The 27,286-nt window shown below is 39.6% G+C and overlaps 1 long non-coding RNA gene across 2 annotated transcripts; it reads left to right on the top strand.

Moving 5' to 3' along the window:
- The first annotated feature begins 486 nt into the window (after positions 1-486).
- On the top strand, positions 487-26,101 carry LOC124610646. 2 transcript variants are annotated; one of them, XR_006979499.1, is made up of 6 exons: positions 487-744; positions 1,001-1,096; positions 1,240-1,621; positions 13,145-13,470; positions 17,804-17,958; positions 25,815-26,101. It is a non-coding gene; the product is annotated as an uncharacterized LOC124610646 (long non-coding RNA). The 2 variants fall into 2 exon arrangements; XR_006979500.1 differs by lacking the exon at positions 13,145-13,470.
- The last annotated feature ends 1,185 nt before the right edge of the window (positions 26,102-27,286 follow it).

Genomic DNA, 27,286 nt, shown 5'->3' with positions numbered 1-27,286 from the left:
GAGGTGCTTTGTTCCACATGCATAATCCAGAATTTCAGCAAAGGACATAACCTATTTGAATTAGACATTTCTTCACTTGTGGAGCAATAAAAGCTACTAAAATTACAAGCTCAAGAGTAGATATAGATATGTGTGGCTAAAACATTGTTTACAGCAGGATTTCAGTAGTTATTGAATAATACAGGAGTTTGTAAGTTACTAAAAATATGACACAGTTGATATTTAGAAACATCTATTTTATTTAATAATTTTTGTTCAACACTCAAATTCTGTATTTGATTATTCTGCATCTCACTCTTACTAAAAGTATACTAATATCTTTGTTTTGTGTTATGAATATCTTTTCTTCATGTCATGATTAAACATTATTAAACGTACAATTGTGTGTGTCAATGAACTTATATTCTCTCTGCAGATATTCGATGAATCCCACCATAATTTTGAAAATAAAATTTAAACACCTAGATCATAAACCTTATAAAGAACTTACTTATCAGTAAAACACTTCTCTTTAAAATATATTTCAAGACTTAGTAATTTATGATTTTGTTTTTTGTCCAGGCCTCGAAATGCAGTACTACAGGACAGACATACTTTTTTATACTCCTGTACGTGCAGAAGCTCCAATACTACAGGAATCATTGTTCTCATTGAGAAAAATGTGGAACTATAGAAAAGGATTTATGAACAGATATTACTAAATAAAAATAGCTGAGCTTTATCATGATTCTCATTAAATAATCTGTAGGTAGCTTGTTTCTGGTTTCGATTAATCTCCTAGATTGTAAATATGGAAACATTAAACTGGTAGTTAATGACCAGTGAATGATCAAACTGAAAGCCTACAGAACCTAAACAAGTAGTATACAAAGAACCTTATTGTGAGAAATGATCTACACATTAGAAATGAGAATTGCTTCATGTTTAATATTTTGAGCTTGATGTCCTTCAGAAACAATTTTCGCCCTCCCCTTATCTTTTCTTTTTCCTTTTTTTTCAGTTGGGTGCTTTTGCAAGCATGATCCAAGAAAGTATGAGAATGGAAGTATGCACAGCAGCAGAACTAATTCAAAGTCGACTATGAATGGCCCTTAAAGTATGTTCGTAGTTTGTTCACAGTTAATAAAAGAGATTCCTGTATAATGTTACATCATTCAAATGTATCCCATCCAAATGTGTATCATTCATTTGTGCAGAATACTGGTACAATTAAAATTCTTTATCTTTATTCTTTTACAGTAGTGGAATTGGAAGCAGTCTGTTGTCAAAGTCAACATTGCGTTCAATAAGAACTCTCACAAACTACAGTCCTGAATAATGGTAGAAATTATGTTAAGAGAAATGTGAGAACAAAAATAGTCATTCAATCCTGAATGACTTTCTTCCATAGAGAAATGAGCATTGATACTGTACACTCTTTATCATGTGTTACCAGTTGAACACAACTACATCAAGATGACAAGTTATTTTTATCAGACAACAGATATGGCCAAGTAATATGCTGTGTACCTCTAGGACACCATTCTGTCACTCTTCTTTTTGAGGACACAGATATTTGGACCACACCTTATATTACACGAAAAGGAGAGGGGAATGGATAGAAATCAAATGTTTTGTTTAGGTATGTTTACCTGCTCTGCTTTCATGATGAATTATTAGATGTGATACTGTAAAATGAAACTACCTATAATGAGTTCTTGTAGCATGAAACATTCAGTTGATGTTGTGATGATGACAAATATGACCACCAACAGACATATGCTTAAAAAATCCTAAGTAGATCACATAAATTATAACATTATCTTTTTTATTTTTTCATGGCAGCGTTACCATTAGAATATTAAAATCTTGCAAGAACTCGATAGGGCAACCTCTGAGCTATCTTTGTAATCAATTAATGCCTCAGGATACATTTCCTTAGGGACTTGAAATACTATAAATCTCATCTCTAATTACTGACCCATTTTACAGTTTGTTTGGTTCAAATAGCTTAAAGCACAAAGCGGACTCATTTTTCTAAGTAAAACCATTAACAGCTTCTTAGTTTGGGATCCACATCAGGTTGGACTGAAGGAGAAGCAATTCAGAGGCGGGCTGCTAGATTTGTTACGAACAGGTTCAAACAATACAGAAGTGTTACGGAGATGCTTCAGGAACTCAAATGGAAATCTCTGGAGGGAAGGCAACTTTCTTTTCAGGGAACACTATTGAGAATATTTAGAGAGCCGGCATTTGAAGCGGATTGCTGAATGATTCGACTGCTGGCAACATACATTGCACATAAGGACTACAAAGATACGATACGATGGAGGCATATAGACAGTCACTTTTCCCTAGCTCTATTTGCGAGTGGAACAAGAAAGGAAATGACTAGCAGTGGTAGAGGGTACCCTTCGCCACACACTGTATGGTGACCTGCAGAATATCTGTGTAGATATTCTGATATTATCCTCTACAAAGAAAAGCATGTATAATCTTGCAAATAAACCCTCCTGATAGTATATTCTGTAGGCATTTTGTGGAATATAAAATATTTTATGGCAGCAATTCAATTCCTCTTTCAAATATCTTCACAAAAGAAACCAGATGGGCACACAGGACTAAACTCAGAATAACGGGAATCACAAGTTTTAGTGGTGGGCCTGCTCTATTCTTAACTTACATAAATAATTTTCCAGTGGCTTTAAAGGTGTGCTCTGAACAATCATGTTTGCTGATAACATGAGGACACTAATAAAGAACCCATCTGCCATTACAAAGTACGGATCAGGAATTACTTCAGAGCAAACAAAATTCATAATCTCGTGGAAACTCATATCCAATTTTGAACAAACAGAAAAATAACTTACTGGCACCAGATACAAACATTAATGGTCTTACAATAAATCAAACCTTATGTGGTTCCTTTGGGTCCATGTGGGGAGAGGGGTTAAATAAATAAATTCATTCATTAATTATTGGAGAGTCTGTTTATAAGACTATACATAGTTAAATGTACAGGTTGTATCTGGAGATTTCAATTCTGTCAAATGATACTGATCAACACTTAGAACTGTTGATTTCTAATTTTTGTCTATTTGCCACATTAAAGCTCCCAAATGAACAGAAGGGCACAACACAACTATCAAAAATGTGTGTTGTGTAAAAACTATGAACATTTATTTATTTATTTATTTATTTTTTTTTTTTTGGGTCCTGTTACTTTTACTGATTTTGACGTATGAGCTGTTATAAGTGGTTTATTTGATTATAACATCCAAATGTTAATAATGGAACAATCTTATCTCTTTGGTACTGAGAATAGAAGTACAGCATTGTGTTAAAATAACACAGTGGAAATTAATATGGAAAGTGTTGTAAAATACCGACAAAAAGTAAAGGCACCAGTGTTTGACTGTGAATTAGCAGTTGACCATTTGAGAGAAAAACTACACTAATAAGAGTTCTAATCACCAAGGCAGTATGTAAATACTAGCTATGGATAGCCCTGACATCTAACTGCAGGATTGTAGTAGGGCATATACAAGGCATCATGGGATAAAATGATAGATGTTTAGCTGAAAGCGTGTATATGCTAATCTGTTTTGTGCAGGATTCCTTATGAATTTTGTTAAGGACAAGGTGTAATCAACTGTTCTTCCATGCTGTTAGTGTTGACTTAGGATTTTAGCACAAGCATTACCGTAAAAAGGTAAGTTATTTTGAAGGTCATGATATAGAAATAAACTGCTAGCAGCCAACAATGTACACAGTCAAGCTCTGGTCAACTGCTAAATTAAAATGACAAACTTTTCATTAATTGACCAGGCGGTCAACTAATGGTGAAAGTTGTTATGATTTAGTAATGCTTTAAATATTTTAACTTTAATGGTGAGAAGAAATAGACTAGTAGTTTTATTTCTTGAGACTCTGCATTGGGTGCATCCTGTGGATAACCAGGTGGTCAAGTACTGGTAAACTCAGTGGTGAACTTCTGACGAAATTATATTGTGTCTTTATTTAGAATTTTTTTGTCAGCTGTAGACCTGTCAAGATGGCTCCTATCAAAGGCAAGTTTCGTAATTGCTCAGAAGAAGAAATGAAAGCAGCAGTTGAGGTTGTTCACCTCTATCATACACCAGTTCGAACAGCAGCTAAAAAATGGGGGGGGGGGGGGGGGGGGGTCATAAGAATATCTTTATAATACAAAGTGGAAGGTAAGAAGAGCCTATTGAATGACAAAATTGTTCCATATTCAATACTTACTGAGAAAAAAGAGGAGGGTCTTTGCAACTGGGATTCCCATGACAGTAATACAATTACAAGACAGTGTTCAATGAATCATAAATCAGCTTAATAGAAGTAACCCATTTGCTAATAATCATCTTGGCAGAATGTTGGTGCATGCATTCTTAAAGAGAAATCCTATTACAGCAAAAAGAATCAGCCAGAATTAAATCACAACAAGAGCTGCAGTTAGCAAAGATGAATTAAGAAGGTATGAAGGCTTTCACGACCGGATGACATATCTTCTGGTAAACCTTGCGGGATGTAAGGTCGTGGTCCATGAAACTCTTCAGCTCCTAACGTTTCGTCCAGTGCTTCACTGGACATCATCAGAGGGGTGTTTCTCCTCCGGTGAGTCTTGCCGACTGACGGGTCGGACGTCTGAGAGCGACTTATGTATCGTAGAAAGTGGGCGTGACCAGAGTTACACGTGATATGCAGAGATAACCTTTGTCAGAGATAAAACTTAACTATCGATCGTAATCAAAGGTTATATCTGCATATCACGTGTAACTCTGGTCACGCCCATTTTCTACGATACATAAGTCGCTCTCAGACGTCCGACCCGTCAGTCGGCAAGACTCACCGGAGGAGAAACACCCCTCTGAAGATGTCCAGCGAAGCACTGGACGAAACGTTAGGAGCTGAAGAGTTTCATGGACCACGACCTTACATCCCGCAAGGTTTACCAGAAGATATGTCATCCGGTCGTGAAAGCCTTCATACTATGATCAGAAGACTCTACGGGGAGCAATTCTCAAAATCAGTTAGACGCCTGGAAATTTTACGTAAGAAGAGAGCGCATTTAATTTGTACTTTAACATTCTTGTTGCGTTGTAGGGATTCGTCTACCATACTGAATTTTCTAAAGTTGAAGAGGATGTTCCAGACAGCCCGCGTTCATCGGATATTTGATTATACAGAAGCAGCACTACTTCGAGAGAGGATACATTATACAAGACGAGAGATGGATTCTGTTGACCGTAAGTTACTGCAGTTACATTTATTCCTTGCTAGTAAGATACAGAGAGCCCTATGGAATAAAATAGATTGCCTTACATTTCGATCTATGGAAACCATGATGGAAACGACTACTAGAAGGCATAAGAAGAAGTTCGAAAAGTTACAAACTTATGCAGAATCTACAAATAATATAGTGATGTCCGAAACTGTTATTAATAAGTCAGACAGAGTTTTATCTCAAGACGAAATTTCAGTTCTTGCAAAAGGAGGAAACTACTCTATAACACCTCCGAAAGTTCCTGTTGAGGATATTATTGCAAATGTAGAAGCAGGTATACGTACTCTTCCCAAAGAAACTGCAAATGCAATCCGGATCGAAACCACCAGAGTATTATGCCGCAGTAAACCTCTGGAAAGTAATTTAACCAATGGCGAAAGAAAGGCTCTGAGAGATTTAAATGCAGATGAAGACATAGTGATTGTTCCTGCTGATAAAGGGAATGCTACGGTTGTTTTAAATACAGAAGATTATCAAAGCAAAATTTTGAATCTTTTAACTGCAGGGCAATACAAAAAACTTAAGAAAGATCCTACAGCCAGCGTACTACGGAAAACAAATAATTTGATAAAATCGGCCACTTCTATTCAAAAAGAAGAAAAAAGAGCTTTATTGAAGACTGAAGCTATGTGTCCTAGACTCTATGGCCTACCCAAGGTACATAAGAAGGACCTTCCTCTGAGACCGATTGTTAGTGCTATCAATTCTCCTATGTACGAAATAGCAAGATATCTAACAACTCGCTTACAACCATATTTAAAAAAAAAACGGACTCATATATAAAGGACTCACGTCATTTTATAGAGAAAATTGAAGGTTTAATTCTGACTCCTGAAGATATTTTAGTAAGTTTCGATGTAGTATCTTTATTTACTATGATTCCAGTTAATGAAGTTATGGATTTTATAACGGATATTTTTCCAGAAGATCTGACTGCTCTTTTCAGACACTGTCTTACTTCCAGTCATTTCCAGTGGAATAATGAGTTTTACGAACAACTTAATGGCGTAGCAATGGGTAACCCATTGGGTCCTGCAGTAGCTAATTTCTACATGGAGAAATTCGAACAGTCAGCCTTGGAAAAAAGCAGATAAGAAACCATCTCGCTGGTATCGGTATGTAGACGATACATTTGTGGTCTGGCCACATGGTAGAGAAGCCTTAGGCGAATTTTTTGATTACCTTAATAATATAAATCCAAGAATCCAGTTTACCATGGAGAGAGAAAATGATAACAAAATACCGTTTTTGGATGTTTTAGTTATGAGACAGACGGATGGAAGCTTGAAACAACAGATTTTTAGAAAAATAACGCACACAGACAGATACTTACATAAAAACTCTAACCACCATCCAAAACAAAAAAGAGGTGTGATTACAAGTCTCATTGACAGAGCCAGACGGATTTGCACGCCGGAGTATCTAGACGACGAATTAAAACATCTGAAGCACGCTTTTGAGAAAAATGGCTACTCAAAGAAAGAAGTAAGCAGAATACTGCACCCAAACAACAAAAAGCTTAAGGACAAGTCCAAAAAACGATGGAAGAATACAGTCTCTCTCCCTTTTATAAAGAAAGTAACGGATCAGATTGGAAAGATTTCAAGTAAACATGATATTAGACCTGTTTTTAGACCAACGAAGAAAATTTGTCATGTTCTTCGGTCTGTAAAAGATAAACGCGCTCCTCTATCAGCCAGTGGCGTATTTAAAATTCCGTGTACATGTGGTAAAGTTTATGTTGGAACAACAAAAAGAAGCGTAAATACAAGGTTAAAAGAACACAGAAGTCTTTGCCGATTAGGAAAAACAGATAAATCGGCTGTAGCAGAACACGCTTTTCAGCCAGGAAATCATCAAGTGAAGTTTTCCGAAACAAAAATTTTATCTAAGACGACGAACTATTACCCACGGCTTTGTAGAGAAGCAATTGAATATATAAACATAGGGATAATTTTAATCGGAAAGAAGAGACCATGAAACTTGGTGATATTTGGACAACAGCACTACAGAATTGCTAGACAGTTTTATCCGTGACAAGATTACGATCGATAGTTAAGTTTTATCTCTGACAAAGGTTATCTCTGCATATCACGTGTAACTCTGGTCACGCCCACTTTCTACGATACATAAGTCGCTCTCAGACGTCCGACCCGTCAGTCGGCAAGACTCACCGGAGGAGAAACACCCCTCTGAAGATGTCCAGCGAAGCACTGGACGAAACGTTAGGAGCTGAAGAGTTTCATGGACCACGACCTTACATCCCGCAAGGTTTACCAGAAGATAATTAAGAAGGTAGTTTGCTGGTGTATAAAAATACTTTCAGAAAAAGGATTTACTAGATGTACTGAAAGACCCACCTAGAATTTTTAATTGCGATGAGACAGCCTGTTTTCTCAGTCCTAAAGGCAATAAGAAACTGGCTCGTAAAGGAGATAAAGCGATTAACTAGAAGGTCACACCAGATTCCATTGCAAACTCATTTTATCCATAGTTAGTTGAGGGGAAAAAAAGTTTTGCCTGTTGTACTGTTTGTGGATGGCCATTCATCTCATTTGAGCCTTCATATAAGTCAGTTCTGCGACAAAAAGAAAATATTTTTTTTGGGTATGCACCCAAATGCCATACACATTCAGTGTTTTGAACGCTGCAAGAAAGCAAGAAGAGAAAAGTTCACCAATGGCGAATTTATAGTCCTGAGGCTTTTATTTTAAAGAAGAAAGGTTTTACTAATCTCTGAAAGAAAGTACTAGACAAAATAGTTACACCATCTGTTTTGGCCAGTGAGTTTAGAAAATGTAGGCTCTCTCATGGAACCCACAAACTGAACGTATTCTGGACAAGAACTCAGCTGTCAAGAGAAATCAAGTAGAAATTCACAATAATTATGAAGAGCAAACAAACAAATACTGGAACAGAGACTTGAATTACTGAATTATAGCATTGGCAAGGCAAAATATATTGTCTTCTCAAATTCTATTGATGAATAGCAAGGTGATCCTTGTGATCAGTCTCTTTTTATACTTCGGAAGAAAACAAAGCACCAGAAATCAGCTTCTTTTCAACCTCCCCATTTCCTGAATGACGACAGCAATAATGATGTTTCTATACAGATGTTAAAAATCTCCCATGACTATGAACCAAACCATATACGGTTGTACATGAACATGATGCAGAGCTGTGTGACATACCAGGACCATATAACAATCATCTTTTTCATTCCTTTGAATCTAGTCAAACTCATTAAGAAGAAACAGAGAGAAAAAATTCATTCTGCTGTTCTGATCCAGCAACATTTTGAAAATAAATTAAGGAATGAAATAGAAGCAGAAGAAATGAAAGAAGAACTGAAAGGAAAAGAAAGAGGAGAGGGAAAATGATAGAAAAAATGAGTTCAGGAAAAGGCAAAAATTTAAAGGTATAAAACTGAATTCTGAGTTTTGAAAAATACAGGATGGAATAATGATAATATTATGAAAAGGGTAGACTGCTACTCACCATATAGTGGAGACAATGAAGTCGACAGGCACAGCAAAAAGACTGCTTTCAGTCAAAAGGTTTTCTTCTGAGATAGATAGACAGACAGACAGAGAGACAGACACACACACACACACACACACACACACACACACACACACACACACACACACACATGGCTGTTAAACAAGTAAGCTTTCAATGAAAAGGCCTTCTGCCGAAATAGTCAACAAACAAACAAAGCACACACAAACACACATTCAAATAAACAAAGCACGCACACACACACACACACACACACACACACACACACACACACACACACACACGACAACTGTCTCTGGATTCCACCACCAGACTGCAAGCAACAGCACATAATAGGAGAAGCAATTTGAGTGGTGAGGGTAAGGAGGAGGCTGGGGCAGGGAGGGGGGAGGGATCGGTAGGGGCGGGGGGCAGTGAAGTGCTGCTTGTGGGAGAACACGGGGTTGAAGTGGGGCGAGGGCCAGGCAGCTAAGTGCAAACAATGAAGAACATTGGGGTGGTCAGTGCATTCAGCAGCTGGTTGGTCCAGCTGTTTCTTGGCCACAGTTTGTTGGTGGTCATTCATGTGGACAGACAGCTCATTGGTTGTCAAGCCTAGATAGTACACAACACAGTGGTTGCAGTTTAGCTTGCAGATCACATGACAGGTTTCACAGGTAGCCCTGCCTTTGATGGAATAGGTGGTGGTGGTTGGAGGATATATGGGACAGGGCTAATAAAGGGATATGAGCCATGAGGCCAGGGGTTGGCAGCAGGGGTGGAACACAGATGGACGAGGACATTGTGAAGATTTGGTGGGCAGCAGAATACCACTTTGGGAGGAGTGGGAAGAATAGTGGGTAGTACATTCCTCATTTCAGGGCACGGCGAGACATAGTCAAAACCTTGGCGGAGAATGTGATTCAGTTGCTCCAGTCCTGGTTGCTACTGAGTCACGGGAAATCCATTTCTGTACAAGGTAGGGAGGGTAATTTTGCTCTATGAAGGTCTCAGTGAGGCCTTTGTTAAAGTTCTAGAGGGTCTGCTCTTCACTACAGATGCAATGGCCATGGATGGCTAGGCTGTATTGAAGGGCCTTCTTTGTGCTGAATAGGTGGTAAGTGTCGAAGTGGAGGTATTGCTGGTGGTTGATAGATTTGATATGGACAGAGGTACTGATATTGGCTATCTTTGAAGTAGAGGTCAACATGAAGGGAGGTGCCTTGTTGGGATAAGTAGGACAAGGCCATGTGAATGGGGAGAAGTTGTTGAGGTTCTGGAGGATTGTGAGTAGGGTTTCCTCACCCTTGATCCATATGCAAAGACATTATCAATTAATCTGAACCAAGTGTGGGGTTTGGAATTATGTGTGGTTAGGAAGGATTCCTCTTGATGACCCAAGAATAAGTTAGCATAGGATGGCGCCATGCAAGTACCCATTGCCACACCACAGATTTCTTTACAGATGATGTCTTCAAAGGTGACATAATTGTGAGTGAGAATATAGTTGGTCATGGTGACCAGGAAGGAGGTTGTGGATTTGGAATCTATCGGACAATGGGAAAGATGGTGTTCAATAGTGGCAATGCTATGGGCATTAGAGATATTAGGGTAAAGGGAGGTGGCATCAATAGTGTCAAGCAGGGCAGCATGTGGTGAAGTGAGAGTAACTGTGAAGAGTCGCTGGAGGAAGTGATTGACATATTTATATAGGAGTGTACTTTGTGGGTAACAGACCGAAGATGTTGGTCTATTAGAGCAGAGATCTCTCAGTGGGGGCACAGTAACTGGTCACAATGGGACACCCTCGGTGGCTGGGTTTATGGACTTCATGAATCATGTATGGGTGCTGGGAGTAGAAGGGCAGAGGAGAGAGACAGACTCAGGAGAGAGGTTCTGGAATGGGCTTACGGATTTGAGGAGAGACTGGAGACCCTGTTGGATTTCTGGAATGAGGTCACTGTGGCAGGGTTTGTAGATGGACGAATATGACAGCTGGCGGAGTCCTTCCACCAGGATTATAAGCAGGTAGGATTATAAGATCAGGATCCCATACTTATACTTCTACCTACTAACAAAGGCTCCACCACTGTGGTTTTGAACCACAAGGATTACTAGGCAGAAAGACACCATCAGCTGTCGTGTTCATCTACTTACAAATCCTGACACATTGATTCCATTCCAGAAATCCAACAGGATCTTCAGTCTCTCCTCAAATCCTTAGGCTCATCCCAGAACATCTCCCCTGAGTCGATCTCTCTTCTCTTCCCTATCACTCTCTGCACTCCTACCGTCTACATGCTTTGTCCTCAAGCCCATAAACCCAACCACCAAGGACGCCCCATTGTGACCAGCTGCTGTGCCTCACTGATAGTATCTCTGCTCTCTCAGACCAACACCTTCAGTCTATTACCCGCAACATACCTTCCTATATAAAAGACACCAATCATTTCCTCCACTGACTGTTCACAGTTCCTGTTCTTTTACCACACAGTGCCCTGCTCATCACTGTTAATGCCTCCTCCCAAACACCCACATTGAACACTATCTTTTCCAAAGCCCGATGGATTCCAAACCTACAATCTCCTTCCTGGTCACCATAACCAATTATGTCCTCACCCATAATTACTTTACCTTTGAAGGCATCATCTTTAAAGAAATATGTGGTACGGCAATGGGCAACATCCTGCGCCAACGTATTCATGGGTCATCTGGAGGAATCCTTCCATGACACCTCTGTGACCTGGATCAGGGTGAGGAAATCCTGTCCACATTCCTCCAGAACCTCAACAACTTCTCCCCCATTCGCTTCACCAATCTTCCTCAACCCAACTATCCACCTTTCTTGATGTTGACCTCCACCTCAAAGATGGCCTTATCAGCACCTCTGTCCATATCAAATCTATCAACCACCAGCAACACCTCCACTTCTACAGCTACCACCCATTCTGTACCAAGAAGTCCCTTCCATACAGCATAGTCAACCATGGCCGTTGCATCTGTAGTGAAGAGCAGTCCCTCTCGAACTTTACCAAGGGTCTCACCGAGGAATTCACAGACCGAAATTACCCTCCCTACCTTGTACAGAAATGGCTCTCCTATGCCTTTTCTCTCCAGTCACCCACCACCTCCCAAAATTCCACAGTCCGGCCACAAAGGGGCATTTCCCTTGTGACTCAGTACCGTCCAGGACTGGAGCAACTGAATCACATTCTCCGCCATGGTTTCGGCTATGTCTCATCATGCCCTGAAATGAGGAAAGTCCTACGCACTATTCTTCCCACCCCTCCCACAGCGGTAGTCTGCCACACACTGAATCTACACATATCCTTGTGTATCTGTACTCCACCCCTGCTGCCAACCCGTTGCCCCATGGCTCATATCCCTGTAATAGATCTGTCCCATACCACCAACTAAACTCCAGTCAGGTCACAAGCATCACCTATTGTATCAAAGTCAGTGCTACCCGTGAAAGCAGTCATGTGACCAACAAGTTAAGCCGCGACCACCATGCTGTGTCTACGTGGGCGTGACAACGAATGAGCTGTCTTTGTACATGACTAGCCACCACAAAACTGTGATCAAGAAACTGCTGGGCCAGCTGCTGAACACACTGCCCAACACAACATTCTTCACTTCAATGACTGCATCACAGCCTGCACCATCTGGATCCTTTCTACCAATGCCAGCTTTTCATAACTGCGCAGGTGGGGACTCTCCCCGCAATATATCCTATGTTTCCGTAACCCCCTGAGCCTCAACCTTTGTCACTGTCATTCACCCACCTGTCTCCAACCCTGTTCCCACTCCAGCACTGCACAGCCTTAGATTACAACACTGCACCCACAGTCTTTCTATTTCTCACCTTTTCTGCTCCAAACCCACTCCCCCACACCCTCTTTCTAACCTCTTGTCTACACCTAGCTGCCCACCACTTGTTTACACCTAGCTGCCCACCACTCTCCCACACCCTCTTTCTAACCTCTTGTCTACACCTAGCTGCCCACCACTCTCCCCACTACGCCCCTTTATGCATCCACAAGCAGCATTTCACTGCCCCCACCCCCACACTGCTATCCCTCCCTGTTCCCACCCCAGTCTCCCCATATGTAGACTGCTTCTTTCATCATGTACTGTTGCTTGCAGTCTGGCCTAAGCAGCCAGAGACAGTTGTCATATGTATATGGCTTGTAATGTATATATGTTGGCTATTTCAGAAGAAGAATTTTTGGCTGAAAGCTTACTTCTTCAGCAATCTTTTTGTTGTGCCTGCTTGCAACTCATTGTCTCCACTATATGGTGAGTAGCAATCTATCCTTTTATAACACTGTCGTGATTCCGAGTTTTCTATTTCAGTTCCAGAACTCTCTGATGACCATACTGAAGGCTGTGATGTGAAGTTTAGTGATGTGGAAGAAGGGATAGACTTCAGTTTAAACCATAATGACTATGTCAGTGTTGAATATAGTGGGTCTTACGATACAGGAAAAAATATTAATGTTTTAGATGGCTCTTACAGTGTCATCCATGACTAAGAGTGGAGTTCCTACTTACATATGGACAGTAAGAGAGGACAAATAACATACTCAAGGGATCAAATAGCAATGACGTGTTATCTTTCCGAGGAAAATTGGCAGTAAATGACAAAATTCCCTGAGTTTTGTTAACTTTTGTCAATAAAGGTATGCATGGTTGTACATTTCAGAATGAACTTGTATTATGTACATATTTCAATGAAACAAACATATTCTTTATCCTAGCCTGTTGAATAAAATTGCTGTCTTCATCTACTGCAACAGTTTGTGGTCAACTGCTGAAAAATTTGGATTTTGAGGGGTCAACTATTATAAAAATAGACTTTTTAAAGTTTTGAAAAAAAAATTAAGTTGTCAAATATACAGAGACAAATGTTCCTTAGCTGGTCAACTACTGGTGCCTTTACTTTACCAGTAGACATAGTCTCAGCAATTCTGTCACTGAATATGAATAATACAAAAGAATTCAGAGTCTGAGGAGCAGAACAGCCCTTCAAATACTAACCAAGCAATTCACTAAGCATATTTACTTTCACTTACTATCAATAATGGTTTTAAGTTTAATACCTCATTGTTTGCCGATAATCAGATCATAGAGATAACAATGAAAATCAGTCCTAAACAGTACTGCAGTACTGCTAGATATGGTATGATAGTCTCGACCAATAAAACTGAATTACCACATTTAGAGCATTGGACCTTATAGCACGTAATATCACTATAAACAAATTATTGAACAAACACATAAATTTAAGCATACTGGGCGTTATTTTAAACATATTAAGTTTGAAGATGTGGACATGAAGCTCCACAGATTAGAGAAATCCTTCGGTACAATACAGTGAACACTGAAACATAAAATCCAAATGACTTCATTTGTTGCTGTCATCTCATATGAATAGGACAATTGTTGCACATGTAAATGTTATGAATAAGTTTTTTATTATGTGTTTCATGTGGATTACAATATTCAATGCTTTGTGTTTCAGTATTCATGACAAATGAAATGCTTTACGTGATTTTCATACCATATGATGGCTTACAGCTGAAACTGATAGTAGTAATAAAATCCAGCTAATGCAATTCAGTGTCATGAGTTTTTGAAACATATTTCGACTGCTGAAAATGGCCTGAAAAAAAAAAAAAGTCCTATCCAAAAGAAGAGACTGGTCAAGTTGTATACAGATATTGTTTCATTGTTACTGCAGTATGAATACAAGAACTGGACACTTAACATCTGAACAAATAAGATTGAGCGAATCTTCTAAAATATGGCTTCTTTTTTGTAGCAGGACAGTCATTCAATAACAAGATGAAAAGCTATTGACTTAAAACAAATAGATCATGTACAGCACATGAAAGATGACAGAAGTATTAAAATGATCAGGGGAAATAAAACATGATTAACTTACAAAAAGATGACACGAACAACTTTTAATAAAGAGCATGGCAACAGGTCTAATACTTGAGGTTGTTGCTGATGATGACGATGATGACATACTGTCAAGTGTGTTTGCACTTAGAACTCTCCCATGTTGCGCTGAATTGAGGACAAGGGTACTAACTTCCTTTGCATTATTTACTCCCTCTTGACTAATGGCATTACTTAGCGACAACATGAAGCTAAAGCAAATCAAGTGTTCTTCAGTAAAAGTCAGTAACATAAATAATGTGTGCAGTACAAAGCTGTATGTCTTGCAAATCCCTCTAAAGGATTTTGGAATTCTTACACTTGCTTCCCACTACATTCGCTATTTAACAGTGTTGGTGCTAATAAAAAGAATGAGTTTTAAGTGAAATGTGACTCACACAACTACAATACAAGATACAAATCTGATAATCATGTAGACTTTGCATTTTCGTCTAGTTATGAGTGGAGTTCTGCATTCTTGTGCAAATGTCTTTAATGAGTTGCCTTACTCAGGCAAAAGGGACTCAGTCTGGGAGGACACTTATTTCCCTAGCTGCTCATGAGACAGAGATGGAAACCTCAATGTTTAACCACCCACCTCGAAGCAGAATGGGTGTACTGCTAGTAGGTATCAATACCTAACCCACAAAGAGAGCTTGTGTCACCAGTCCTCCTGATACAAGATTTATTTTAAACCATTCAGTTTATAGTAATAGAACATAGGCTGCTTCACAGAGTGCGGTTTTGATAATTACAAGAAAAGAGGGCAGCTTTGAGACAGTTTCACCTTTATAGATTCAAAATGGTTTACCAGGCATTGCTGGCACCTTAAAATCTATAAAGTAATTGAGGAATGGGACACTGTTAGTTGAAACATCTAGCTTCCAAAAGCAACAAACTTTCAGACAGATAAATGCCTCTGGGAATATGCAACTGAATTCTGCTCAGTGGGTAGTTATTGATGACCTTCACTTCGGTGACCATTTCTCACCTTGAATTTGCTTACCAAATGGGGCAGTCCTCTAAAGGAAGCCACCAAAATTGGGCATGGCCATGGGTATTATAGGCAACAAAATGACAAATGTTAGCAGCCAAAGTGGCATATCACAATACTCAGATAGTTCAGTGTGCCATCCAGCTCCATGCTATCACCTACCTGTTGAGGTACTGAGTCATGCATAAACGGGAAGAGTAGTTGGAAGCGATAAACAATGAGCTGCATTGAATGAGATCCTTCTCACTTGTCTTCACATAGGACATAGCCCTGTGACATAAAGGCTTCTTGCTCCAGCAAGAAGAGCATCCAGTGTGTGGTGATTGTGGCATAAAGATCAAAGTGAACCACATTTCAGAAGACTGTGTTTTATATTCAGAGAAGATGGAAGCATCTAATTTACTGCCAGATTTTAAATAACAATCAAACTAATGTGGTACATATTTTAACGTTTTACGAAGTGTCCGACTTGTTCCCTAAAATTTATCAGGCTCATCCATGTTTCTTGTAAGTGCTCAGCCAGCCACATATTCCTGCAGATCTATTTTAGTCTTCCTCTTGACTTTCTTGTGTTTTAATTGACAATTTTAGAACACCTGACCAATTTAAACGATATCTTACAGGATGTGAGCTAGTGTGCAGTTTATCATGGATGATCTAGGGGGAGAGTGTATGCAATTTTATATCAAAGTGTTTTTACTTCTTTTATCACACTTTTGATATTTCAACTACATTTTTTTCTGCTAAATAAAGGTACTTATAACCTCATCACCGGATGACACCCCCTCTCCCCCGCACACACACACACACACACACACACACACACACACACACACACACACAAGCTGCCAGAAAATATTAAAAAACAAACTGCGAATGTCTGCAGATTACAACCAAGAAACTATCTTAGTAACTGTTCATTTTACAAATTATTAAATTCAAGAATTGAAGTTATTGCTTACTGCATAATATGCGTGAATATAAATGCACCCTGTAGAAAAACCACTTTTTGCGGTTTGAAAAGGATCAATGTAGTCACATCAACACTAAGCATGCACCAGTAGATAAACAACTGCCACTCAGTGTAAGTAAGGAAACTGTTGCGTCTTTTCCTTTGTGCCGATGGTATCATTGCCACATGTCCGATGCCTTTTAATGCCGCACACAACCTTCCCGCGCTGGTACTACAGTGTGACACATCCAGCACCACTCAGGTGTTTTTCTCTACCGACTGCCATGAGGGATGGCCGGAGCCAGCTACGGGAGAACAGTTGCAACCAGGGAGTGAGACGGAAGAGCGGAGCCCCGGACTGTGTCAACCTGCTACACGACGTGTTTCGGACAGAAGATGCCTTTGTTCAGTATCGGTGACACTGTGGATAATACCGATAATTAACGTTTTTGAGTTATAGTGAGCTGTGGTGATTGGAATAGTCGTCGCCCAAGGATCTGAATACCGGGCATGTTGTATGTGACTCAGCTGTGGCGTATATTTAACTAAGAGAACTCTGCAGGAGGGGGAGTCCGAAAACTTGTCATGCTACTCATATGTACTGTATTCATATGGTTATTTTCATGTCCCTTCCAGAGACAAGTTCTGATAGTTTTGTTTTCTTTGGTACCTGTTTGCAAGGAGCAAAGATAAATGAATGATGAACTGCAGTAATTTTGATAGGGTTAATGCATGTGTTATATTCACTTCTGATTGTAAAGTTTTCTTGGCCAAGATACCACATTAATTTAAATAAAATGATTCACTGCAAAGTTTTTTGACATATTGTTTTAAATCAATTATTTTGTGTCATTTTTAAAAGTTTGGTTTTAAGAGTATTAGTGGATTTTACTGGATGGTTAGTTACAATAAAATTATGCTTAGAACTGTTGTATTGCACCTATCTCCTCACCTCCAGCTCTTCCACTTAATGCTCTGTTACACTAAGGTAGCAGAGAGCATCATTGTTATGTGAGGACATAGAAGTGGTATGAATTATATCATTTTTTAATGACAGTTCACTAAGATTGAGCTGTGTTACATTTTGTAAAGCCAATAGTACTTTGGTGTTGTATTGTTTCAGCATGGCAGCCAGAAAGGTGTCGGAGTTGCGGAAGGAGGAACTACTGTACGAAGTAAGTGTCAGGGGTGCTGATACATTGGGCAGTGTGGCTGAGTTAGCGCGGCAGCTGCGGGAAGTCACCGACCATTCAGTTGTACTGCCGCAGGGAAAGCGAGGTGAGTGACGCCGTATCCAGCATTAAGTGTGCACTAGGCGAGATGAAGTCAATAGTTTCCTTCTATGAATTCAGTGAACCGTCATGGTCACAGGTTAAGAGTGAGAGCTCGGATTATACAATATATTGGTAGGGCGCAGGTTCTGTGTACTGTCAGCCCCTCCACGCCCAGTGTAAAGAATTGTCTGAACAGTTAAACACATTATTAGGACGTACACAGGGAATGTTAGTACGCGGAGGAGATGCCATGGACAGGGAATTATCTCAGCCTACCTTAGGACAAGTTGCGAGCGAGGCCCCTTCTATTCCTTCTATAAAAGGTAATAATACTTTTGCTAAGTTGCCCAACCCTTTCAAAAAATTACTACTGGAGGCAAGTACGTTATCATTAGATTCAATTGATCAGGTACTAAGCACTTTGCATTTTCTATCGAGATTAGAGGATAGAGGGGAATTTTTTGACTTGACTGCTTGTCATCTTTATCAGTGATTGAGTCCAATAGTGAGTGGGCATCTGGAACAACTGTTAATGGACGCTAGGCATCATGGGTTGTCATTAAGTGCATTTCGGGAGTTAATCTGCCGTAATTATTTGTCCCCCCGAAAGTAACATGAAGTTATTGGTAAAGGATATCTTGAAGTCCAGCACAATAACAAGCCATTAGAGAAGTATGTTAAAAGGGTAAAGGATAGTGCCAGAAGTTTATGTCTTTAATTATAGTGAAGCGGAAGTAGTCAAGAATATTCTCCAGCAAGTGCGTCCTAGCGACCGTTGCAGAGCTCTGTTTCGTGAATGCCCACAGAGCTTTAGGCAATTAGATGAATTGATCAATAGTGCACAAGCTCTCATCTACGCCGACCAACAATGAGGTAAGGAACAAGTTTTTCAACAGCAAGAGCTAGCCTCATACGACAGGCAGGTTCCATGGGAGTAAAGTACTTTGAGTGTAAGAGCAGTGGGCAATTGTTGGGAACTGTCCTACAGTAAGGTGTTTCAAGTGCAAGAACAGGGGACATATTGCCGAGAATTGCCCTAAAACAGGGAAGGACAAGAATTTATTATGGTACTGTAAGCGGGGATCGCATGTTAGGGGGTTGTGTATAAGAATTGAAGCAGCTCCCAGAGATAGAGTTCCTTTTGTTTGCACAGCACTAAGTGAGGAACCTGTGTGTGCTCTGCTGGACACCAGTAGTTCCACATCTTTAATGGATGAAAGATGGGCGTCGACACTGCATGTTGCCAGACTTATCATACAAAATTGGCTATTGCCTACTAGCCAACTCAGAGCAAATGCAAAATTTTGGGGACAATTAAGTTTAAGATCCGAATTGGTGAGTTTACATGGAAATTTCCTGTCCAAGTGGTGCGTAATCTGTCGGTACCAGCTATACTGGGTGCCGATTTTGTCGGGAAGGTAGGGCTGGTGCCCCAGTGGTGTTGGAGGAGGTTTTATTTCAAGTTAACCAGGGAAAAGCCTTACAAGTTCTGTAAACATCGTGTACATTGCCGGATTAATGGTTCCAGACATGTAATGAATGCAGTGGAAACCATTTCCGTGTATGACCTGGAGCATTTGTTGCCAGAGCAGAGACAGCAGATTGTTGAGTTGTGTACCGAGTTCAGTGATGTACTAACCGATCAATTAGGTGAGATTAAAGAAACTGAACGTAAGACCGGATTAACGGACAATGTTGCCTTAAGGTGCCTACCATATAGGTTATCCCCACATCATATGAAAGCATTGAGGGAAAATACTTGGGAAATGTTGCAGGACAAAGTGATTAGACCATCTAAATCTATATACTCTTCACCTATATTTGTGGTACCTAAACAGCAGGGGGGAGTGCATCCGGTGGTGTATTATTTTTCAGATCTTAAGTTTGAGTGTGTGTATCATTATTTGGGTAGTTTGGTGATTTTTAGTGAGAGTTTTGAAGAGCATGTTCTGCATGTTTGTGAGGTAGTCCAAAGGCTGTGAAGAGCTGGATGTACTGTCAAACCATCTAAAGTTAAATTCGCACAGCCTGAAATATCCTTTCTGGGGCATATTGTCTCGCCGCAAATAGTAATAGCCTCACATAGCAAAGACATGTGGCCTAAATGGAGGCACTGGAAACAGCACATGTGAGGTGGGGTATAGAACTTCACGTCACAATGGTAAACCATAACTGTGACTTTTTCCAGAAGGGCTTCTCCCTGAAAAGCCAAGATGCAAGCACTGGTATCAATACAATTGTCCTTAGGACTTCTCTGGACTTACTGGATGAAATGAACACTATGCCATTGCAGATTAGTCCCGAGTTCTTCATCAGTTTGAAGAAGGAGGTCGAATAGAAAATAATGCCCTCTGTCATATTTAAGGACTGGTGAGGAGTAATGCCCACCAGGATGCCTCCTAAGTGCTTGCAAGCACAAAAGGAAGCCAGCAGACTGATAGAAGAGCTTTTCATCAGCAGGGGACCGGGTTGCTTCTTACTAAGGGAGTCTACTTCAGCAACCCTATCTTCAATATCTTCTACAAAAGAAGAGTGGTTTGGTAATGGCCACAGTCTCCCCATCTGTCCGGGAACAAACCAAGTAAGAGGAAACTTTTGTCCTAAGCTGACAGGCCTGGCCCTCCTACCAGGGAGTGCTGAGGTAGGAGAAGGCCAAGAAAGTAAAAGTAGGAGCAAAGAGAGAACTGATCCTATCTGAAGAGATGCTCACAGAAGAGCAGCCAGAACTGTGAAGCTTAGCATGCTTGCCCTGGTACCACCCACTCTGTTCAGGGGCTCACCCGAGCAGGGCCTTCGTGTTGAAGCAAGGGCCGGCCGCCTGGCATAGTGGTCGCTGCCCCAAAGAGATTAGCAACCACTCCTAGTCATGCATGAGGCAGTGATCGCGCAGGTACCAGAAGTGTGATCCCTTTGTTTTCAGGAGGCTCAGCCAGATGTGTACATGACAGCCCTATCACACAAACTGGCTATCTTACTAGTGACCTAATGGAAGGGAGAGGTGTAGGCAACGGTGGGGGAGGAAGGAGGGGGAGGGAGGGGAATCCATACCTGAGTCGCTAGGGAGGGAGTTCTTCCCCAAAACTGAAACAATTTAGAGAGGGAGGTCAAACCCCAAGAGTGATCAGAAAAAGCTGAAAAAAAAATGGAGAGCAAAAATGCAAGACAAGACTGTAAAGGAATAGCAAAATTGAGGGAATAGATGAATTGTTGTACAGGGAAACACCGAGGAAGAAAGTGGTGTGTGTGTGGGGGGGGGGGGGGGGGGGGAGGGAGAGGGGCTAGGATGGAAGGGAGTGGATATGGGGAAGGGAAAGCAGCCCTGTGGGACTGTGGGATGAACACTTATTTGAAGGCAAAATGTTTAGTACTGCTGACAGACACATATAAAAGCAAAAGTGATGACACACTCCTATCTTTTGGAATTATTAGTTCCTTCTTCAGGGAGGAGAGAAGTATAGGTTGGGAAAGGTTAAGAAGGAAAAGCATTGCTTTCACTAGTATTTTTTTCTTTCACCAACCTCACCATGTTGACTACAGATGGCTCCCTCTCATCCTGGTGTCTAAGTGACTTGCCCTTCCTTCACAACTTTTCCCACTCCATCCCTCTCCCCTCCCTGATGATGGTACAAACAGTTAGGATAGTGTTGTTATTTTTATTTTTATATGTTTCTGATATTTAAACTTTTTGCCTCCTGGAGTATGAGTACTTGGATGTACAACTGATGGAGCTGTAATCCATGAATGCTCAATATCACACATTTTACATACAATTAATATCCACTACACCTGGTATTATTTAAGTCCTTTGTGTAATTCACATGCAGCAGTACCTCTTTGTTAAATATATAAGTAAGTGATTGCATGAATCTCTGCACTATCTTAAGAAGACAGGCTTACATTCTGTGAATAATCATCTACTCTACAAGTTCTGTAAAGAAAATGATGATGTATTTAACTTCTTCTCTTACGCACTAAGTTGAGGTGACTATCACAAGGAATTTTTTTTTTTAAATATACAAACCTTTTGGTACAATAGTTGGGTTTCTTCAGCCAGCTGACCTAAGTCTTGGTGCTGCAGTCAAACTACAGTGCCCTTACACTGTGCATTTAGCAGATATATTGGACAAATTCAACAAGGTCAATACAGCCCTGAAGAGAGACAAAATGAATTGCATTAGCCCATTAGTATTCAGTGTTACATTAATGGACAACAACAAACTTCTATAATCATGTTGCACTTATTTACAGATTATTGAACATCTATTCTTCCATTCCAGTTTTAGTATTTGTAATAAGCAGTCTATTAGAGGGGACAGTTGGCAACTAAATTTTAACATTGTTTCCACAGCTTGAATTTCACCACACTATGGATTTAGAGTAAGTATAACATTAAAATATTTCACATTCAAATTTTAAAAAAAACTCTAAATAGTTTTATAATAACCCGACAATTACATGTCATTTATTTAAATTTATGCTACGTTATTTGTACTGCAGAAACACATGGTACATTTTCTGCGTGACATAAAAGTAACACAAAGCACCAATGAGAGCACTTTAATCATTTTCATGCATTATTCTATGATGCCTATTTAGAGGAGTAGCTGAGATTCTACAGCCAGAGTTTATGGTTCAGAAAGTTTTTGACATACTATTCGACAACAATCATCATGTGCAAAACACTTTATTACCCAACCTCATTCAAACATTTTGACTAATGAAGATCACTCAAAGACAAATTCTTGCAGATGCTGGAGTTAGAACTTCATATGGAGAAGAGGCCGTATCTCAGTCACACAATACATAAACATCAATTTCTCAAAAGGAAATATTTGCTCAAATACAGCTGCCACCAAAGCTTACAATAGTTCAGGACAAGTCATACACTCATTGTGATACAATGGATTGCTGGATTGAAGGAGATTTTGTAATGAATTCCAAAAAAATTTACATTTCTACTTTCCCAAAACAAGACACCAGCAGTGTAGTTGAGTAATAACTCTAAGCTATTCTTCGATAATAAAGATCAATGTCATTGCTAATGAAATGAAAAGGTACAATTCATCTAAAAATTATCCTGATCTTTGCACAGCCTTTGAGGAAATCAAATATTTCTTGGCAGTTGTAGTACTTATTGAGTATGGTCAATTGCCAACAAAAAGAATGTACTGGGAGAGCAAAGGTGACATACATTATGAGTTAGTGTATAATGCAGTGAGAAGGAACAGATTTGACATGATCCTTCAGTTCATTGATTTTTCTGGTACATCTATATCTACATGATTAATCTGCAATTCACAATTAAGAGCCTGGCAGAGGGTTCACCAAACCATCGTAAAGCTACTTCCTTACCGTTCCACTTCCTTACTGTACTGTGCAGGAAAAACCAACACTTAAATCTTTCTGTGTGAGCTCTGATTTATCTTATTTTATCATGATGATCATTTCTCAGCAAAATATTTTCACACTATAATGAAAAGGTCGGTGATTGAATTATTATGAGATGATCCTGCCCCTTTTAATAACTGTCACTCCAATTCATCTATCATATCCATAGCACTCTCTCCCTTTTTACATAGTAATACAAAATGAACTGCCCTTCTTTGAACTTTGTCGACATCCCCAATCAGTCCTATTTGATGTGGATCCCACTCTGCACAGCAACAATATTCCAGAAGAAGGCAGACAAGCATAGTCTAAGCCATATCTTTAGTACGCCTGTTACATTTACTAAGTGTTATAATAATAATGTTGACTATGATGCAAACAATAGTGGTAAACTGTGGAAAATTTAGCCTCTTATTATTCATTGTAAGGGACAATTTCCCAAATATTGTGTGTCAGAAGAGAATCTGTCCTACAATGAAAGAACAGTGAGCTATTTTCAGAGGTGTAGCCTGAAACAACATATCTGTGGTAAACCAATCCGCTCTGGATATAAGGTCTGGTCACTGAATACACCTTGTGGCTACTTTGTGAGATTCGATACCTATCCTGGCCAGATAACTATTCAGATTTCAAGGCAGAAGTATTTTAACAAAGCAACTGTGCGTCTCATAAAAATGATTTAAAATCCACCTCCCAAAATGAAATCACTTCCATTTCACATCTGTTTTGACAACTTGTTTACAAGTTTTCTTTGGTCATTTTTTCTTAGGTTTTGGGGACACCAGGAATGTGATAGAAAATAATATCCCAAAAACTGCTCGCTTCCAAAGAAGAAGGAAATAGAGAAAGTGAATGGTGCTATATAAAAGGAAAATAACCTGTTTCTGTGTAGATTGCATAACAACTTTGCACTGCATAACAACTGTTTCTGCAGCATCAAATACAACTGGTGTTACAGGACATTTTCAGTGGTCATGGAAACACACTGAAGTTCCTTAACCCTCTGTCCTGACAGAATACAGTAAGCTCATGTGCAGAACTGGCTGAACAGATGAAAATGTGAAATACTACAGGATAAATATCCATAACAAGAAATGGAACGGAGATCTTTTCAACTGGATATTGGATGTCGCTCTACACAATGCCTGGATGCTCCACCTCAAAAATGGAAATACAATCTCTTGTGTAAAATTTTGATGAGAAATTTTACTTCAGAAGGTATGCCATGCTACTTAGATGACCAGGACAAACCTCACACTACAGTACTGTAGCAGATGAGCACCCGTTTAATGGAATGAACCACCTGATTGTGAAAATACCGAAACTCTAAAGAAGACAAGGTGTTGGAATAAACTATACATCAGCATACACCAAGTGCAAGATGTGTAATGGGGAATTATGTGTTCAATGTATTATTGCTAATCTTAACAAGCAATTAATTGCTTTTGCTTTGTACTCACATTTAATTTGTCCTCCGAGTCTTCCACAGTGGTACGCTTCAACAAAATCTCGATTTACAAGCCGCATCACTTCGAGTCATACGTCATACGCTTGAGCTTTTGATTGCTCTCTCTGCCTTCATCATCACTGACTGGCAGGGCTGGCATGGTGTTCTGCTTATATAGATGTACTGGCAGTGTCAGGAACCTTCCAGAAAGAGTCAGAGTGACACATGTGTGATAGAAAAATTGGGCAGCTCCTAGCAGCTCCATCCCACTGTGGGACTGAGTGACATCACATGGCTCAAGGCCTGGCACCAGGTTTGAAACTGCCAGGCCCACATCCCTACAAATGTCAAGCCCACGTCTTTGCTTTCGCTCAATGTCCAAAGGCAAGCCCCATGCCCTATTAGGTGTGTACCCCTAGTATTTGTCAAAATTGTTGCCGATTATTCTACTTTTGACCATTTCTTTAATAATAGTATCCCAGTGTGATGGTGTTTCAGGCAATACTCTCATCTTATCAAATTGTATTTTATGCCTGTTTTGTAGGCAATTTTCAGCTTCAGAGCTGTCTTCTCAAGTTCCCTAAGTCTGAGATGTTGTGGATGCTCTGTGCAACACTCAACAACAGTGTGAATAGTTAGACTTATGTAAATGCTAACACATTCACAGGGGACACCATACATGCCAGGAACATGAAGACTTATGTTGCCTCTAATGGGACATAATATATCTCTACCTTGGAGGCAAGTCTTAACACTGGTGTTAGTCCGTGTCTCTTCAGCATGCATTGCAGCTTGCTTTTAGTTGCTCCACAGTATGGAAGGAATGCAGCTGGTTTAGCCTCTTCTGCTGATTCATATGGTATCTTTTGTCCATGCACTTGAAAGCTTTTGCAATTCCCCCTTGCTGTAACCATTTTCTGTAAACATGACCTACAAATGCTGAAATTCAGACTCTAAATGGTTGTCATCCAAAATAATGTTTGTCTTGTGTACTAATATACTCATGACCACTTTTTTGCGTACAGGATGAGGAACACTGTTGGCATTCAAACACCGGCAGACATGAAGACCTGCCAGCCCCAGCAGTCAGTGATTTTAAGTCCTGATGATGATGGCGGACACAGCTATTGAAAGCTCGAATGTTTTACTCAAAGTGACGCAGATTACAAGAAGATTTTATTGACATACTTATTTCTTTCAATTAAAAATATGTACAAGTGCTCTCCACAGCACTTAGCATTACATCATACAGTAAATTAATTAGAAACATTAGCTAAAAATTGCTATTTTGCCTTGAACTGTTCTTTTTCAATGTAGGAAAAAATGTAAAAGTAATAAATATATATATAAAAAAAATTATTTGGGCTCTATAAGGTAAAGGTATTAGCATCTTCACTCACTGACAAAGTGAACCTTCACATCAATATAATTTGAGCTGACACGAATTCTGTCATTCTACAAATCTTCAAGAAATTGCATGCAAAGTTTGGGACAACAGAAACAGACTTAGATGCTTTTCATTCATTAACAGGATTCCTTCAATGCCGCCAAGAAGACAAACATACAAGAAAGTGGATCAATTCACAACTCAAACAAGCCAGCTAATATCATAAAAGTATTCATTCTACAGTGGTGTGCTGTAAGAATACTGTGTAAAGTTGATAACCAAACATCATGCATAAGTCTCTTCTGCGACCTTGTTTTTCTTATACAAACATGCCAGTACCAATATGCCTTAATGACATGTGTGGTTAACTGAAACAGTGAATTTAGCATTCACAATCACAATACTAGAACTAAAAATAATTTTCATACAAACTACACATCCCCATCTAGGATTTAAAATGGAGTTTTATATTGTGGTGCACGAGACTGTAAAAAGTTGCTGGTAGACATCAAGCAGAAAACTAAAAATTCTCAGACTTTCAAAAACAAAGTGAAAGAATAACTTTTTAGATATTCCTTCTACAACTTATCAGAAAATGTGACCTCAGGAGCGTAAATTCCACAGAACCCAACTGTATGTGTTAAAGAGATCTTGATTTTGCCAGTATTCAGACAGCTGATGGTGTTTTGCGTAATATTAATTAATCTCTTTGTTCAGTATATCAGATGAGAGCAGCTGCCAAGAACTCCAAGAGAAAACACAGAGGCTTTTTTCAAAGTTGCAGTTTTTCTCTTAATATACAAGAACCATTTCCCACAATCACCAGTTTGGGCAGATTAGTAATAGTCATAAGTTGTTACTAGTGCTACGTTATAATGACAGCTATGTTTGCTAATGTATGTCTCCATAACATTATATTGAATGCACTTCAGGATGTTCAGTGAACATAACCAGTGTGGGTAGTCATTGGCGAGAAGTAGACAGCAGTGGCAGCAGTACTTAGTTTATATCGAGTCCCTAGTTTAGTCACTTTATTACATGGTTCTCCTTGTAAGTGATGAATAACCGTTTATTGGCTCTGATGATAAATGATTTTCATTCCTCTAATTT

Source organism: Schistocerca americana, chromosome 1, assembly GCF_021461395.2.
Source record: "Schistocerca americana isolate TAMUIC-IGC-003095 chromosome 1, iqSchAmer2.1, whole genome shotgun sequence".
Lineage (NCBI taxonomy): Eukaryota > Metazoa > Arthropoda > Insecta > Orthoptera > Acrididae > Schistocerca > Schistocerca americana.
This window is presented reverse-complemented; position numbering and strand designations above follow the sequence as displayed.